The sequence below is a fragment of the Nomascus leucogenys genome, chromosome 22a (genome assembly GCF_006542625.1).
Source record: "Nomascus leucogenys isolate Asia chromosome 22a, Asia_NLE_v1, whole genome shotgun sequence".
NCBI classification, from domain to species: Eukaryota; Metazoa; Chordata; class Mammalia; order Primates; family Hylobatidae; genus Nomascus; species Nomascus leucogenys.
Window position 1 is genome coordinate 13,011,064 of NC_044402.1, and position 18,708 is coordinate 13,029,771.

At 46.5% G+C, this 18,708-nt stretch overlaps 1 protein-coding gene across 3 annotated transcripts in view; it reads left to right on the top strand.

Annotated features, from left to right (window-relative positions):
- The first annotated feature begins 2,546 nt into the window (after window positions 1-2,546).
- LGMN (legumain) overlaps window positions 2,547-18,708 on the top strand; it is a 48,360-nt gene continuing 32,198 nt past the window's right edge. For 2 of the 3 annotated variants that reach the window (XM_030803906.1, XM_030803905.1), the window contains exon 1: window positions 2,547-2,776. The gene's annotated coding sequence lies outside the window, so the exon portion shown is untranslated. The remainder of the gene's footprint in view (window positions 2,777-18,708) is intronic. The other variant, XM_030803907.1, reaches the window with a different exon arrangement.

Genomic DNA, 18,708 nt, shown 5'->3' on the forward strand with positions numbered 1-18,708 from the left:
GACAGCAGACATTTTCAGCTTTGTGGGCCACAAGTCTTCTCACATAGCTATTAATATTCAACTCTGTCTTACCTGTAAAAATAGCCAGAGACAAGGTGTCCGGATTTGGTTCCTTCTGGTGGGTTCTTGGTCTCGCTGACTTCTAAGAATGAAGCTGCAGACCCTCACGGTGAGTGTTCCTCTCAAAAAAAAAAAAAAAAAAAAGAAAACTGAATCTTGCTCTGTCACCCAGACTGGAGTGCAGTGGCGCCATCTCCGCTCACTGCGAGCTCCACCTCCCAGATTCACTCCATTCTCCTGCCTCACCCTCACCCGTAGCTGGGACTACAGACGGCCACCACTACGCCTGACTAATTTTTTTTGTATTTTTAGTAGAGACGGGGTTTCACCGTGTTAGCCAGGATGGTCTTGATCTCCTGACCTCATGATCCGCCCATCTTGGCCTCCCAAAGTGCTGGGATCATAGGCATGAGCCACTGCACCCGCGAGTGTTACAATTCTTAAAGATGGTGTGTCCGGAGTTTGTTCCTTCAGATGTTCAGATGTGTCCTGAGTTTCTTCCTGCTGGTGGGTTCGTGGTCTCGCTGACTTCAGGAGTGAAGCCGCAGACCTTCGCGGTGAGTGTTACAGCTCTTTAAGGTGGAGGGTCCAGAGTTGTTTGTTCCTCCCGGTGGGCTTGTGGTCTTGCTGGCTTCAGGACTGAAGCTGCAGACCTTCACAGTGAGTACTGCAGCTCATAAAGATAGTGCAGACCCAAAGAGTGAGCAGCAGCAAGATTCACTGCAAAGAGCAAAAGAACAACGACTCCACAGCACAAAAGCAGACACCAACAGGTTGCCGCTGCTGTCTCAGGTGGCCAGCTTTTATTCCCTTATTTGGCCCCGCCCACATCCTGTTGATTGGTCCATTTTACAGAGTGCTGATTGGTCCATTTTACAGAGTACTGATTGGTCCGGTTTTACAGACTGCTGATTGGTGCATTTCCAAATCTTTAGCCAGACACAGCGCTGGTTGGTGCGTTTTTACAGAGTGCTGATTGGTGCATTTACAAACCTTTAGCTAGACACAGAGCACTGATTGGTGTGTTTACAATCCTTTAGCTAGACAGAAAAGTTCTCCAAGTCCCCACCCGACCCAGACGCCCAGCTGGCTTCGCCTCTCTATAATACCTAAATCAATGGGTGTGGCTGTGTTCTTACAAGCTTTTATTTACAAAAATAGGTGACAGCAGTGTGCTGATCTATGACTTACTATTAAAAAAGATTATAGAAGACCACATTAGACAACCCATGAAGGTAGCTTGAACTCTTGTGCTGGAATGTCCTTGAGCAGGAGTGCACATACTCCACCACATTAATTCCATTTAACCCAATTGACTGAGCCTCACTACATGGCACTCGAATGGATCGTAGTTTGTTTTTCTCTCAAGTTCCTTGGGAGGCAACAACACCAAACATTTGAGAAGTAGCATTGTGTAGGAAGTAAGAGGTTGGGATTCTGGAACCATACTGCTTAGGTCATAGTTCTGGCTCTGACACTGAAGACATATGTGACCTTTGCAAAATTAACTTAACCTCCCTGACTTAACCTCCCTCGGTTGCCCTATCTGTAAAGCTTGGGTGACAATAACTGTCTTTCTCTCTTAAAGGGTTATTATGGGGACTAAACGGGTCCAAATCACCTGAGACTTTCTAAAGATTCCAAAACCCAGACCACATGCAAACCAACAAAATCACAATTCCTGGGAGTAAGGTGGAGGTGTCAACCTAAAATAGAGTTTATTTAAGAGTAAAGTCTGAGGATGGACCACTCAGAAACACCAACTCCGAAAGAATGGATTTAGCATTCTAAAACAGGGAAGTTAAGGTTTCATTTATATAGGTAGGGATAGGAGTTTTGAGCAGGATAACAGTATTCCTACAAGGTTGGCACACAGGTACAGCAATTTGATTGGTTATTGGTTTCTTCTTGGGACGGGAACATTGAACATTTTTTACACAGGGTGTAATAAAGATGGGTTTTATGTCTCTAGTCTAAGCAAAACAGGATAACAGAGGGAAGAAGTTATAATCTATAACAAGGTTCATTACTTAACAAGGCAGGAGCTTTTGTCCCTGACGTCGTTTAATTCTCCCTAGACATCGTTCAATAAAAGAAAGCGAGAATATAATGTGGGAATAGAAGTTGTAAGCACACGTGACTGACATTACAGTCACTTCAAGGCTTAAAGTGTTTTTTCGGTGGTGGGGGTGTTCCAACAGCTTTTCAATTTTATTTTCACAGGGGCATCAGTATTTTTGAGGCTTTCCTAAGTGGCTCCAATGTGCAGACAGGTTTGCTCCAAGAACTGGTATGATCTTTCGGTAGATGCTTTTGGAATCACTGCGCCCCGAGACCTCAAGTAGCTCGGATTCCCCACCTCACTTCAGTGCGCAACTACTGCCCCTCCACCCCCGCGCCCAGTCCAGAAGCCCCTGCCCGTGCACACTGGGATTTGTAGTCCCTTTGGCTCGCCGGCCTCGTCCTCTCCTCCCATTGGTTTTGGCAGATGCCACGCCCCATAGCTCCACCAGTCACCGCGGCACAGTGGCCCTTAAGCGAGGAGCGGCGGCGCCCGCAGCAATCACAGCAGTGCAGACGTCGTGGGTGTTTGGTGTGAGGCTGCGCGCCGCCGCGAGTTCTCACGGTCCCGCCGGCGCCACCACCGCGGTCACTCACCGCCGCGGTCACTCACCGCCGCCGCCGCCACCACTGCCACCACGGTCGCCTGCGACAGGTAACCTCGAGCCCCAGCACGGAAGCGGGTTCAGTCCCCGCGCCCGAGGCCAGGGCCTCCCGTCTGCTCTCTGAGGCTCTCGATCTCAGGGCTGGGATTTTCATTTTTCCCGTCCCTTTATGAGTAATCAGTTTCTCACCGTGCGAGGGGGAATTTCGGGAAACAGTGAATCCCGAGGGAAGGGAAACCTGCTTGGTGGGGCTGGGGGTGGAGGTTTCTCGTTTCTCACGCGTGTTGTGGCTGGAAGGGCGCAGTGCTCTGGAGGGGGAAACTAAGGCGCGGGAGGAGACGGGATTTGCTGAGATCCCGCAGCCAAGGGCCCCAACAGGGACTGGGGCTTGGTTCCAGCCTTTACGACCTAGGAACAGTTTAGACTTTTGATGCTTTTAATGTGGAGGATTGCACCCGTGGGAAAGGGCTATTAACGACGACAACAAAAATACCCAGGCTTATAAAGACATCTATTTAGAGAACAGGGAAGCTCTGGTTCTGGGAGGTTTGAGCTGGTGAGAGTTTCAGGACCACCCGCATCAATCTTGGAAGTGAAAGTTAACTGGTTTCTTTTCCCGTCCCTATTTGATTTGAGGTTATACCTACGTGGAGTGTTCTATGCCAAGCATTATAGTATCTGGGGGCTGGAAGAAGAAACTTTGTGTCGCGTGCTTTGTTTTATAGATGAAAAGGAGTGCCCAGGGTAGTTGACTAGCCCTGTGGTATGAGGTGAATGGAGTAGCCCAGCTTTCTTTACTCTGGGACTTGCATAGAAAACATTTTCGAGCCTTACTAAGCTTTTTGAGCAGAGATTGTTTCATAAAGGGGAGAGACAATCTCTAGTGAACAGTTCCAGTGTTAAAGGACGAGTATACAGGTGTGTACAGGGGCAGCATCTAACCCTAACTTGTGGGAGAGGTTGAGACTTCGCAGAGGTGGGGAGGCTCCAGTGGAGTTTGTTTTTTTGGTTTTGTTTTTGAGACGGAGTCTCGCTCCGTCGCCCAGGCTGGAGTGCAGTGGTGCGATCTCGGCTCACTGCAACCTCCACCTTTCCGGTTCAAGCGATTCTCCTGTCTCAGCCTCCCAAGTTCTGGGATTACAGGCATCTGCCACCGTGCCCGGCTAATTTTTGTGTTTTTAGTAGAGACGAGGTTTCACCATGTTGGCCAGGCTGGTCTCGAACTCCTGACAAGTAATCCGCCCGCTTCAGCCTCCCAAAGTGCTGGGATTACAGGCATGAGTCACCACGTCTCGCCTTGGAGTTTGAGGGCTGGGCAGGACCTAGTGAGATGAAGGAAGAGAAGAGTGTTTCATCTGGAAAACAGCATGATGAAGGCAGAGAAAGAGCAATGCTTTTGCACTGGAGTCTTGGAGTCTGGTGCAGTAAAGGGATTTCATGTGGGTGGTAGATTTTTTTTTTTTTTTTTTTTTTTTGAGACGGAGTCTCGCTCTGTCACCCAGGCTGGAGTGCAGTGGCGCTATCTCGGCTCACTGCAAACTCTGCCTCCCAGGTTCACGCCATTCTCCTGCCTCGGCCTCCCGAGTAGCTAGGACTACAGGCGCCCACCACCACGCCCGGCTAATTTGTTGTATTTTTAGTAGAGACAGGGTTTCACCGTGTTAGCCAGGATGGTCTCGATCTGCTGACCTCATGATCCACCTGCCTCGGCCTCCCAAAGTGCTGAGATTACAGGCGTGAGCCACCGCGCCCGGCCGGTGGTGGGATTTTATGAGTGTGAGAATAGAGAGGTACATCTTCCAGGGCTTCCTGTGCTGCTGTGAAAGATTTGGAGTTTATCCTGAATGTCCAGGAAGCCACATTTACTGTAGATATGTATCTCAGATACTCTGTAGTGTGGAAAAGTGTTGGAGAGAGGCCACACTAAGGATAGGGAGGCCATTGCAGTAATCCCCAGGAGAATTACAAGGGTTTTAAAGACAGTTGCAATGGGAGGGGAGGAGAAGAGATTTGATAGCTCTAAGGAGGTAGAATACACCATACCCAGCATTAGTCAGTAAGAAATATGTAGAAGTAAACTCTGTCTCTTGAGTTTTCCAGCCGATGACTATCTTTTGAAGAAATGTCCAGCATATTTTTTTTTTAACTGCACAAGTTGCTTTGCAGACCATAATTGGAATCCCAGTTTATCAGGGGGAAGTTGTCACATGTACTGAGGGTATTGAAATCTGAATGGTTAAATAATCATATGATAAGACTCAAATTTTCTTGTAATCCAGGAAATGCACATTGAAACCGTAATTAGATCATTGTATATTCATCAGATTAGGAATTGCAAAGTTTGACACTATCAAGAGATGATAAGCGTTTGAAGAAAATGAGATTCTCGCTGGGCGCGGTGGCTCACGCCTGTAATCCCAGCACTTTGGGAGGCCGAGGCGGTGGATCACGAGGTCAGGAGATCAAGACCATCCTGGCCAACATGGTGAAACCCCGTATCTACTAAAAAATACAGCAATTAGCTGGGCATGGTGGCACGTGCCTGTAATCCCAGCTACTCGGGAGGCTGAGGCAGTAGAATCGCTTGAACCAGGGAGCTGGAGGTTGCAGTGAGCCGAGATGGCGCCACTGCACTCCAGCCTCGCCAGAGAGCGACATGCCGTCTCAAAAAAAAAAAAAAAAAAAAAAAAAGAAAATGAGATTCTCATTCACTACTGGTTGCAAGTGTATCTTTGAACAGTATAGCCACTAGAAGATTGGATATATCTTAAGATCAGTGGTTCCACTTCTAGAAAATACTAAGCAGCCAGAGACATTTGTATACAAGGGGAAGGATATTAGGGTTGTTTGTGGCAACACTGTTTATAATGGTTTAAAAAATTGGAAACAGCCTAAATGTCCATTACTAGGGGAATGCTTGTAGAGTAGGTATATATCTTTTTATAGTAAATCGATTGGAAAGAAATGCTAATTTAGGATAGTGATTACTTTGCAGTGTGGGGAGGATGGGATGGGACGAAGGAACAATATCGTCCGTAATGTGGAAAAAAGATGAGTGGGTTTATAAAATAACGGAGAATGGTCTGGATGATAGGTAACTGGTGTTTTATGTTATTCTTTGTACATTTTTATAGGTTAATGTCCACCCTTCAATTTCTTGAAGTAAAAGTTAAGTAAAAATTTAACTTGCGTTAACATGTAGCTATAAAAGTTAGGCTCAGTCATTTTGGGAAAAGGCTGCAAACTGCAGTGGACCCAGGTTTCAAAAATAGTAATTTGGGTGAAAGAAAATTCAAATTCCAAATAAGCATTAAAAATTAAAATGTGGAGAAGTTATTAACTGTTGAGCAACGTTTTTGGATTTTTATATTATTTTATTTTTTGTAGAGACTGGATCTCACTATCTTGCCCAGGCCAGTCTCAAACTCCTGGGCCCAAGTGATCCTCTGGCTTTGGCCTCCCAGAGTACTGGGATTACAGGCAGGAGACACTGTGCCCACCATTGACCCAAATTTCCTTTCCTAGAAACCTATGTTCTAACCATTAATAGATTAAAAACATTTTTTGACTGCTTCTTTTGAAATACATGTTACTTGCTTATATTTTCCATAATACTAAAAGATAGGCCAGGTGCAGTGGCTCACGCCTGTAATCCCAGCACTTTGGGAGGCTGAGGCGGGCGGATCACCTGAGGTCAGGAGTTCGAGACCAGCCTCAACATGGAGAAACCCCGTCTCTACTAAAAATACAAAAAATTAGCCGGGCGTGGTGGTGCATGCCTGTAATGCCAGCTATTCGGGAGGCTGAGGCAGGAGAATTGCTTGAACCAGGGAGGCGGAGGTTGTGGTGAGCCGAGATTGTGCTGTTGCACTCCAGCCTGGGCAACAAGAGTGAAACTCCATCTCAAAAAAAAAAAAAAAAAAAAACTAAAAGATAATTTCCTAAAAAAAAGATAAAATCATTACTCTGTAAAATGTAAAACTGAACATGTGTTAAGGATTTTACTTAATTCATTAATGAGGTGTTGGAGACTGCAAAGTACAGCCAATTTGTAGATTAGAAATACTGAATTGAATTTGCAAATGAAAAACAAAACTGGCCTCTCTACAGAGGGAGAAGGAAGTCAAATGAACCTACATTTGGTAACATGCATTTGCCTGTCTAGACTAGAATTATTTGCATTGCTGTTACCCATAGTATGCAGAATTATAAAATAACTCCTATGAATTAGAATTAGGTGACTGTGAGGAGTGTGCTCTAATCTAGAAGCTAGTTTGCCAATGAATCACATTTTCTCTGTAGGAAAAAACAACAATAAACTAACCTGAGTAAAATAGATTTTTCTTTTTCTCTTTTTTTTTCTTTTTGAAGAGCTTACCCTGTCACTAGGCTGGAGTGCAGTGGCGTGATCTCGGCTCACTGCAACCTCTGCCTCCCGGGTTCAAGCGATTCTCCTTCCTCAGCCTCCCGAGTAGATGGGACTACAGGCACATGCCACTACACCCAGCTGATTTTTGTATTTTTAGTAGAGACGGGGTTTCACCATGTTGGCCAGGATGGTATTGATCTCTTGACCTTGTGATCCGCCCACCTCGGCCTTTCCAAGTGCTGGGATTACAGGCATGAGCCACTGCTTCTGGCCTAGATTTTTCATCTGAGTTAAGATCTAGTTGGATGATGATGATGATAATGATAATTTTTTTTTTTTTGAGACAGAGTCTCCCTCTGCTGCCCAGCTTAAGAGTGCTATGGTTTGATCTCGGCTCACTGCAACCTCTGCCTCCAGGACTCAAGCAGTTCTCATGTCTCAGCCTCCCGAGTAGCTGGGATTACAGGTGCATACTACTGTGCCTGGCTAATTTTTGTATTTTTAGTAGAGACGGGGTTTCGCATGTTGGCCAGGCTGGTCTTGAACTCCTGGCTTCAAGTGATCCACCCACCTTGGCCTCCCAAAGTGTTGGAATTACAGGTGCAAGCCACCACGCCCGGCCTGGATTCTTTTTTTTTTTTTTTTTTTTTTGAGACGGAGTCTTGCTTTGTTGCCCAGGCTGGAGTGCAGTGTCGAGATCTTGGCTCACTGCAAGCTCCACCTCCCAGGTTCATGCCATTCTCCTGCCTCAGCCTCCCGAGTAGGTGGGACTATAGGTGCCCGCCACCACGCCTGGCTAATTTTTTTTGTATTTTTAGTAGAGACAGGGTTTCACTGTGTTAGCCAGGATGGTCTCAATCTCCCGACCTCATGATCCACCCACCTCAGCCTCCCAAAGTGCTAGGATTACAGGTGTGAGCCACCTTGCCCGGCCCTGGATTTTGTTTTAATCCCGTTCTTTAACCATAAAATCAAAGGATTTAAAGGACTGAATGACCCTTTATTAAACTCTACCATCTCATTTCACAGATGGACCATGAAGGCCGAGAGAGAGGAAGGGTCTCCCCTGAGTTAGTAGCTATGTCTTTTGTTAAAGAAAAATTGCATCAGATGCCTTTTTTTTTTTTTTTTTTTTTTTTTGAGACAAGAGGACAGAGGTCTCACTCTCTCACCTAGGCTGGATGGTTTACTATAGCCTTGACTTCCCGGGCTCAAGTGATCCTCCCCACTCAGCCCCCTGAGTAGCTGGGACCACAGGTGTGCACCATCATGCTGGCTGTATTTGCAGAGACAGAGTTTCCCTGTGTTGCTCAGGCTGGTCTGGAACTACTGGGTTTGAGTGATCCTCCTGCCTTGGCCTCCCAAAGTGTTGAGATTACAGGCACGAGCCACCACACCCAGCCTGTATCCAATGCTGTTTAAAATTTTTTCTGTTTGACACAGGGTCTCACTGTGTTGCCCACGTAGGTCCCAAACTTCCAGGCTCTAGCAATCCTTCTACCTCAGCCTCCTAAGTAGCTGGGACTGCAGGCATATGCCAGTGTGCCACGCATGGGTACTTTTTAAAAACAGCAAGACAGGCTGGGTGCAGTGGCTCACACCTGTAATCCCAGCAGTTTGGGAGGCTAAGGCAGCAGGCGTGTCACTTGAGGCCAGGAACTCGAGACCAGCCTGGCCAACATGGCGAAACCTAAAAATACAAAAATTAGCTGGCATGGTGGTGTATGCCTGTAATCTCAGCTACTCTGGAGGCTGACGCATGAGAATTGCTTGAGCCTTGGAGGTGGAGGTTGCAGTGAGCTGAGATCACTCCACTGCACTCCATTCTGGGCGACAGAGCAAGACTCTGTCCCCCTCCCCCCAAAAAAAAAAAAAAAGCAAAATGAAACAAAAAACAGCAAGACATTTTCTTTTAGCTACTGCAATAGGAGAGAGAGACTTCAGTATGGAATGGAGCTCAGCTCTAGGACGGCAAGGTCAGCTGGGGATTTGTAGCCCATGGGCAAGGTGGGGGGGGGGTTAGTGGAATTCCTTAAAATATTCAGTATACTAAGGTGCCATTTTTTGAGGTAGTGGGTCCTGAACCCCATCAATAGAATATTACTAAGAGGAAATTCATTAGATAGAGGGTGAGACATTCTCTTCTGGATTCTTGCTAAAACTGGATCTGGCAGACCAAGGCCTTGTGGAGAAGAGGGCTCAGTGGAACCTGACTAAAGTTTGGTCAAGGAGACAGTTCTTGTCACCTGTCCTTATTTCTTCTGCATGTTGTCAGCCGAAAAACCTTGCAGGATGATTTTATTCTTTTTATTAGACGGAGTCTCACTCTATTGCCCAGGCTGGAGTGCAGTGGCACGATCTCAGCTCACTGCAACCTTTGCCTCCCGGGTTCAAGCCATTCTCCTGCCTCAGCCTCCCGAGTAGCTGGCATTACAGGCGCCCACTACCATGCCCAGGTAATTTTTGTATTTTTAGTAGAGACGGGGTTTCACCATGTTGGCCAGGCTGATTTCAAACTCCTGACCTCAAATGATCTGCCCGCCTCGGCCTTCCGAAATGCTAAGATTACAGTGTGAGCCACCGTGCCTGGCCTTCAGGATGATTTTATTCTAAACCCCTAGAAAGCAGAGAGTAGGATCAAAACCTTTAGGTTTGGAAGGCTCTTTACAGATTTCATTGTCTAACTAGCTGCTTTGCTTGGCTTTGATGGTTTTCTGTGTCTAACCCAGAGCCAGTAGCTGGCACTGAGGGGTCACTCCTGATGGCGGTTAAGGTGTAGGCTTTGGTATCAGACCTGGATGTGAACTTGACTCTGCTACTTAGATGGCCCTGTGAACTTGACCTTATTACTTGCATTGTTGGTGATAATTTATCTGGAATGGGCACTGCATTCCAAACTTCTCAAGTGGATTAAACCTGACTTGATGGTACATTTCTTGAAGCCAAGTGAAGTCTTTTTTTTTTTTTTTTTTTTCTTGACAGGGTCTCACTCTGTTGCCCAGGCTGGAGTGCAGTGGCACAATCTCGGCTCACTGCAACCTCTGCCTCCCGGGTTCAAGCAATTCTCCTGCCTCAGCCTCCCGAGTAGCTGGGATTACAGGCGTGTGCCACCATGCTTGGCTAATTTTCATATTTTTAGTAGAGATGGGGTTTCACCATGTTGTCCAGGCTGGTCTCGAACTCCTGGTGTCAAGTGATCCACCCACCTCAGCCTCCCAAAATGCTGGGATTACAGGCATGAGCCACTGCACCCGGCCCCAAGCGAAGTCTCTTAAGTGAATTACTGACCTGGTATAGCCCTGTAACCTAAGCAGGGACGAAGGCCGAGTGGGAACAGCAGAGGACTTGTCATTGGAGGCTGGTGAAGTCTGTAAAGGCTTGTTCATTGACTTTGACTTTGTGTAGCTCAGATGCTCCATTGATAGGCTCTTCTAAGACAAGAGCTGTTTATGCAGCAAGCCCACTAGTGCCTTAAAATAGTAGGGCACGAAGGAGCACCGTGGGTGTCCTACTGCCGGAGGAAACTGTGAGGGCCTGCTCTGTGCTCGGGCCCTGGGGTGCAGGGTGCAGTGCCTGTGGTTCCGGGGCCTCCCAGACTTTCACATAAGCAACTCTTTCTTTGTGTGACAAGCAGGTGATATAGTGGAACAAGCACAGTCTTTGCCGTCAGATCTGTGTGGTCCCAGCAGTGCCACTGACCACCAAGTTTCTCTACCTTTCTGAGCCTCAGTTTCCTCACCTGTCTGAAGGGAGTGGGGATCCTTGCTTACACGGAACTGTTGTGAGGATGGTGTGAATAAAGTGTCTTGCACGTTGTGTGGTCCACAGTAGATACCCACAAATGTGCCACTCCCCACCTCTGTGCCACTCCGCAACACATCCCAGTCTCTGGGAGTCTTTCTTTCTTTCTTTTTTTTTTTTTTGAGACGGAGTTTCACTCTTGTTGCCCAGGCTGGAGTGCAATGGCGCAATCTCGCCTCACTGCAACCTCTGCCTCCTGGGTTCAAGTGATTCTCATGCCTCAGCCTCCTGAGTAGCTGGGATTACAGGCATGTACAACCATGCCTGGCTAATTTTGTATTTTTAGTAGAGACGGGGGTTTCTCCATATTGGTCAGGCTGGTCTTGAACTCCCGACCTCAGGTGATCCTCCCAACTCGGCCTTCCAAAGTGCTGGGATTGCAGGCATGAGCCACTGCGTCCGGCTAGGAGTCTTTCTCTCTGATCTCCCCTGGCTAGAGCAACGACTGTCTGTGTTGTGTTCTCCCTGCACGTGGTTAGCAGACAACACACGTGCCCCAACAGCACCTCTGGGAGATCTTTCCAGCCTTGGCGCATTACGATCTGCCTTAGGTTCTTTTTAAAGGCTTCACAGTATCCCACCATAAGGCTGTACTGTAATTGATCCAGCTAGACGTTTACGTTGCTTCCAGTGGTTTGCTCTAATGTATGGGCTGATGCCCTCACCTCCATAGTTTCTTCCCCTTTTACAAATGACACCTCCCACTCCTACTGGGACTCCCTCCCTCTCCTGCCTTATTTTTGTCCATCACTGTCATCCCTATCTGACAACCTATGTGTTTAAATGGTCCGTCTCTTCTCTCTGGAATGCCACCTCCATGAAGAGTTTTGTCTGTTTGGTTCAGTGTTCAGGGCCTGTGAGCAGCTAGCAGGTGCTCAGTCCACGTTTGTTGGATGGATTCGGGGTGGGGGTGGATGTAGGAGAGAGTAGATAGGAGGAGGGGAAGTTAAAGGAGAGGAGGTAGATGATGATGATGATGCCTCTGTGAGATGAGGCCTGTGTAATGGGGACCCTGGAGAGCCACAGCCAAAAACAGCAGAGTCACAAAGAGCGAGTGGTTTAGCCGGCATCATTCACTTTTTCATCAGTTTTTCACTTTGATAAACCAGGAATCATAGGGATGCTGCCAGATTATTGGTGACTTTGTTTTGATGTCTTGACTTTGTCAAAAATCATACAATAAATGCCCATAGGAAATTAGCATGTAAGGTAGCTGCTTTGAGGCATGTTCATTGCCAATGGTAATGGAATGATTATTTTACTTTTGTGTCTCTCTTCACCCCAGGCCTTTCTATTTTTATGTTTCCCAAAATAGTGTTAGTGTATGTGGTTTTTTTTTTTTTTTTTTTTTTTGAGACAGAGTTTTGCTCTGTCACCAGGCTGGAGTGTAGTGGCGTGATCTTGGCTCACTGCAACCTCTGCCTCCCAGGTCCAAGCGATTCTCCTGCCTCTGCCTCCAGAGTAGCTGGGACTACAGGTGCGCACCACCACGCCCAGCTAATTTTTGTATTATTAGTAGAGACAGGGTTTCACCATGTTGGCCAGGATGGTCTCGATCTCTTGACCTCATGATCTGCCCACCTCGGCCTCCCAAAGTGCTGGGATTACAGGCATGAGCCACTGTGCCCTGCCATGCATGTGGTTTTTTAAAGTAGCATTTTCTTTTTGGCAACATAACGTGAGGCTTTTAATACAGCGTTGTAGTCTGGGAATCACGACTCTGTGTTTATAAGAAAAAAGAATGATGGAGCAGGACCATCACCAAGTAGAGACTGTGAAAATGTCATTTTTTTTGGCCGGGCGCGGTGGCTCACGCCTGTAATCCCAGCACTTTGGGAGGCCGAGACGGATGGATCACGAGGTCAGGAGATCGAGACCATCCTGGCTAACATGGTGAAACCCCATCTCTAATAAAAATACAAAAAATTAGCCGGGCATGGTGGCGGGTGCCTGTAGTCCCAGCTACTCGGGAGGCTGAGGCAGGAGAATGGCGTGAACACGGAAGGCGGAGCTTGCAGTGAGCCAAAATAGCACCACTGCACTCCAGCCTGGGCGAGAGGGAGACTTCGTCTCAAAAAAAAAAAAAAAAAAAAAAAAGGAAAATGTCATTTTCTGTATCAGTAGGGCACAGAGGATTAGAAGAATGAAGGATTAACTCGATTTTGTAAAAATAACCAAGTGGTGCTTTTTTGGTGCCTGCTGCATGTTTGCTAATTTAGGTGGATAAGTTGGTGGTGTCCGTTCTGTTGTTCACAGTCAGGTCAACCATTTGTTTCTGGTGTTTTATTTATTCATTTTTCCCCTAAACATGAGGGGGTAAAAGTCACACACCATTGTCCCCAGAGGAATGAGCCTCTTTGAGACTATGTCATATGAACGAAACTCAGAATAAACAGGTGTGCAAACTAGGGAACCCATTTATTGCTGATGAAAGATGACAGTAACAGCCAGGCTGTGCCTGCCATGTGGTCTGGGGGCATCTTCTCACTCCGTTCAATGGGGTCAGCAACTTATGACCTATGGGCCAAACAAACCACCTATTTTATAGATAAAGTTTTATTGGAACATAACCATGTTCATTTGTTTATATATTGTCTCCGGCTGTAACTGGCTCATGGGTTAGTAATTCATCACTTCCAGACTCCACTTAACAAGAGCAAGATCTGGTACAAAGAAAGTGATTTATTTCCAAGTTGCCTAGGGGAAGAAGCACAGGCATCCCACCTTTTGATGTACTGCTTTGCTTTTGGAGCAGAAAGTGGGCACTTTTAAAAGGCAGGGAAGGAAGCAAGCAAGGTGGGGTGTCCACATGTTAGCTTGGTGTCTTATCTACTGTGCTGTCTGTCGGTTGAGCTGGTGACTGCTGGCATCTTTGTGGGCAGGACTGGGCCAAAAACTCCCCAGGTGGGAGGGAGTAGCAGGCTTGCTTTTTGACTAGTATCTCTCAAGGCAACCTCCTGGCGGGTGAGAGTTCTGTATTGGGCTGCTTTGTCTGTAAATCAACTCTTTTTTTTTTTTTATTTTTTTTTTTATTTTTTTTTTATTATACTTTAGGTTTTAGGGTACATGTGCACAATGTGCAGGTTTGTTACATATGTATCCATGTGCCATGTTGATTTCCTGCACCCATTAACTCGTCATTTAGCATTAGGTATATCTCCTAATGCTGTCCCTCCCCCCTCCCCCCACCCCACAACAGTCCCTGGAATGTGATGTTCCCCTTCCTGTGTCCATTAGTTCTCATTGTTCAATTCCCACCTATGAGTGAGAACATGCGGTGTTTGGTTTTTTGTCCTTGCGATAGTTTACTGAGAATGATGTTTTCCAGTTTCATCCATGTCCCTACAAAGGACACGAACTCGTCATTTTTTTATGGCTGCATAGTATTCCATGGTGTATATGTGCCACATTTTCTTAATCCAGTCTATCGTTGTTGGACATTTGGGTTGGTTCCAACTCTTTGCTATTGTGAATAGTGCCGCAATAAACATACGTGTGCATGTGTCTCACACCAGTTAGAATGGCCATCATTAAAAAAACAGGAAACAACAGGTGCTGGAGAGGATGTGGAGAAATAGGAACACTTTTACACTGTTGGTGGGACTGTAAACTAGTTCAACCATTGTGGAAGTCAGTGTGGCGATTCCTCAGGGATCTAGAACTAGAAATACCGTTTGACCCAGCCATCCCATTACTGGGTATATACCCAAAGGACTATAAATCATGCTGCTGTAAATCAACTCTTGACTCTTGAGGAGTTAGATGAACTTGCCCTGTAGGAAGTGTCTGGTGAAGGAGGGGCGGGTAAAAGGCTCTATTTGTGTTTCTCAAGGGCTAAGTAGGAAGCGGGGAACCAGAGGAACGATAAAAGAAGAGGAGTGACAAAAATAATTCAACCATCTCTTAGAAAAATGCAAGTACTTGGTGACATGGCCGCTTTCAAGATACAGTGGCGGAGTTGAATAGTTGTGAGAGAGATGGCCTGGCCTGCAAAGCCAAAAATATTTACTTTCTCATCCTTTGCAGAGAAAGTTAGCCTACTCCTACCCTAGGGGAAGGCTTTCCAGGGAGGCTGCTGGGTGAGCTCCGAGTAGGTGAGAGCCGTTGGTTGGAACACCTTGGTAGTGACTGTCAACACCTCTCTTGTGGGGTCACTGAAGAGCTTGGGGGACATGGATATTTTTGCTCTTTGACTCTCTCTCGCCTGTCCTCACTGTTGCTTCTTCACAAGTTTGTATAATTGTATCTTGTATTGGTTCCTTACCTTCGAGCTGCCAGGGGTGCTTGAACCAGACTGACTCTATGTTGAACAAGGGCTGGGTAAAATTTGGCTGAGACTGCTGGGCTGCAGTCCCTGGAGGTTAGGTATTCTTAGTCACAGGATGTTTACATTTAAGGGAACAGGTTAATGTTTACCAAACAGACCCAGGAAAGGTCCTGATGTCCCAATATCTTAAGAACAAAAGCATTTTTAAATAATAAGTTCACTTTATGTATTTATTTATTTATTTATTTATTTATTTAAGACAGGGTCTCGCTCTGTCACCCACGCTGGAGTGCAGTGGCGCAATCTTGGCTCACTGCAGCTTCTGCCTCCCGGGTTCAAGTGATTCTCATGCCTCAGCCTCCTGAGTTAGCTGGGATTACAGGCATGCGCCACCATGCCCAGCTAAATTTTGTATTTTTAGTAGAGATGGGGTTTCATCATGTTGCCCACGCCGGTCTTGAACTCCTGACCTCAAGTGATCTGCCTGCCTCGGCCTCCCAAAGTACTGGGATTACAGGTGTGAGCCACTGCACCTGGCCATAAATTTCACCTTAAAGATAGTAACATAGATTCTTGTGAAAGACAGCAGTTCTACAAAGATTAACGATCCTCTGTCACAAGCGCTGGTAGCAGGCACATCTCCCTGTGACTTTGTTTTGCTTTTTGTTTTATGTCTAAACAAGCATTGCACCTAAGGTGGACACGGTCCTTTTGCTTTTGGGAACACCCTGTTCTGTCCATAGAGTAACGTGGTCTTTCATTGTTTCACTTGCTGAATAAGCTTGCTTGCACATTATTCTGTGGACTTGCCCCAAATTCTTTCTTGCATGAGGTCCAAGAACCCTCTGTTGAGGTCTGGATCAGAACCCCTTTCTGGAAACACAGCCCCACAGTGAGCTCTTGTCAGGTCGAGTGGACTTGTGGGGAGCCTCCTCAGGTGCACATTAACAGACCCGTGGTTCTAGCACTGGGGGTCCTCAGTACTCTGCTGACCTATCTGTTATGTTCCATACTAGCCCGTACTCCAAGAAAAAAAAAAAAAACCTGAAAAAAACAAATCTGGGGGCATCTTACTGTAGTTACCAGTTGCCCGTCCATTGACCTTGCGGTGGAGCTAAAGAAACCTAAATTTAGCACCAATTCAGGCTTTCAGATTAAGAATTAAGTTCTTGTTAGGAGACAGTCCTTGAGGATGGAGCAGTGTAGTCTGTTGACCAGGATGCTGGGTTGAGGACAGGTGGACAAGAGCCTGGGGGATTTCATGCAGTTCTGCCACATCAAAAGTAATCTGAGGCTAGCAGCATAGTGTCACCTGACACTCGTTAGAAATGCAGTCTCATGGCCGGACACGGTGACTCACACCTGTAATCCCAGCACTTTGGGAGGCCAAGATGGGCACATCACCTAAAGTCAGGTGTTTGAGACCAGCCTGGGCAACATGGCGAAACCCTGTCTCTACTAAAAATACAAAAATTAGCCAGGCATGGTGGCGGGTGCCTGTAATCTCAGCTACTCGGGAGGCTGAGGCAGGAGAATCGCTTGAACTTGGGAGGCAGAGGTTGCAGTGAGCTGAGATTGCCCCAGTGCACTCCAGCCTGAGCCACAGAGCAAGACTCCGTCTCAAAAAAAAAAAAAAAAAAAAGAAATGCAGTCTCAGGCCCTGCCCCAGGCCTACTGAATCAGAATCTGCCTCCTAGATCCCCAGGTGACCTAGGTGCATATTCAAGTGGGAGAATTACTGGCCTAAGACACTTTTCAGGAGACTCAGGACTTCCTATTTAGTTACTGGAGAAAATCCATCGCGTTGAGGGCTAGACTCAGAACATTGAGGATGGTTTCTTCAGCTTAGAGATGGATCAGCCTTCATCTGGGTGCGTCCTCCATGAAGACACAGGCTTTGTTCTGTCCCTGTTGAGTTCCCAGCACCCAGCACCTTGTCTGGCAAAGAAGGTGTTGCGGAGACTCTGGCTGAGTGGCGAGTGAAGAATGAATGAAGAAGGTGTTGCGGAGACTCTGGCTGGGAGAAGAATGAAGAAGGTGTTGCGGAGACTCTGGCTGAGTGGCGAGTGAAGAATGAATGAAGAAGGTGTTGCGGAGACTCTGGCTGAGTGGCGAGTGAAGGAATGAATGAGCACCACCAGACCTGCTTGTGACATTGGGACAGAAGTCAGCCTCACATATCTCCCGCTCTGAGTCCCCACATCTCAGTGACTGTGTATTTTTCTTATCGCGGAGACACAGGCTTGGTGCTGTTTTCCGTTTATACTTTAACAATGTATTTAAGGTTTTGGAATTGACGTATAAAAGAGAGCATGTACTTCAATAATAATAAAGTTTTTTTTTTTTCTTTTTTGAGATGGAGTCTTGCTCTGTTGCCCAGACTGGAGTGTAGTGCTGTGATGCAGGCTCACTGCATCCTTCACCTCCCGGATTCGATCGATTCTCCTGCTTTAGCCTCCTGAGTAGCTGGGATTATAGGCTCCTGCCATCACGCCTGGCTAATTTTCGTATTTTTAGTAGAGACAGGGTTTCGCCATGTTGGCCAGGGTTTCGCTATGTTGGCCAGGGTGATCTCAGACTCCTGACCTCAAGTGGTCCGTCTGCCTCCGCTTTCCTATGTGCTGGGATTGCAGGCGTAAGCCTCCATGCCCGGCCTCAGTAATAATAAAGTCTTGAGATGCAGAGCCATACAGCAGAAAGAGTGCCGGACCAGCCGTTCAGAAGGCATGGTCCCAGCTCTGGGCAACGCTGACAGTCCATGGCTGTTAGGCAGGTCATTGCTCTCAGACCTCAACCTGTCCTTTCTGTAGAACAAGGATGAAAATGTTTGCCCTGCATGTTGTACAGAGTGTATGTCCATGCTCTGTGAGTGTGATGCAAAGACAACATGAATTGATGTTTGACTATAGCTCATCCAGATAGTTCACCTTATAAACTTAAATTGCCCATCAATGTTTTTATTAAACCTGTACTGAATTTTTAGAAACTTTAAGTAATACACATTAATTGTATTAGAAGGAGACAAAAATGAGGAAGAAAATCACCCTTGATCCTGCCAACCACCCACCAATAACTACTGTTAAAATTTTGTCTGTCTTCCATATTTTTCTGTGTAGTTTATTTTTAAAATTTATTTTTTCTTACATAGCTTTTTTTATTCTTATTTTTAGTTTTGAGACAGAGTCTCACTCTGTCACCTAGGCTGGAGTGCAGTGGCCTGATCTTGGCTCACTGCAACCTCCACCTCCCGGGTTCAGGCAATTCTGCCTCAGCCTCCCAAGTAGCTGAGACTACAGGTATGTGCCACCACGCCCAGCTAATTTTGTATTAGTAGAGCCAGGGTTTTACCTTGTTGGCCAGTCTGGTCTTGAACTCCTGACCTCAGGTAATACACCTGCCTCGGCCTCCCGAAGTGCTAGGATTACAGGCGTGAGCCACTGCACCCAGTCTGCACAGTTTATTTTACATGTATATTCTTTTCTTACAAATACTTCATAGTATGTGGTAGATATGTTTCCAATAGTGAATTTTGTTGATGAATTTTA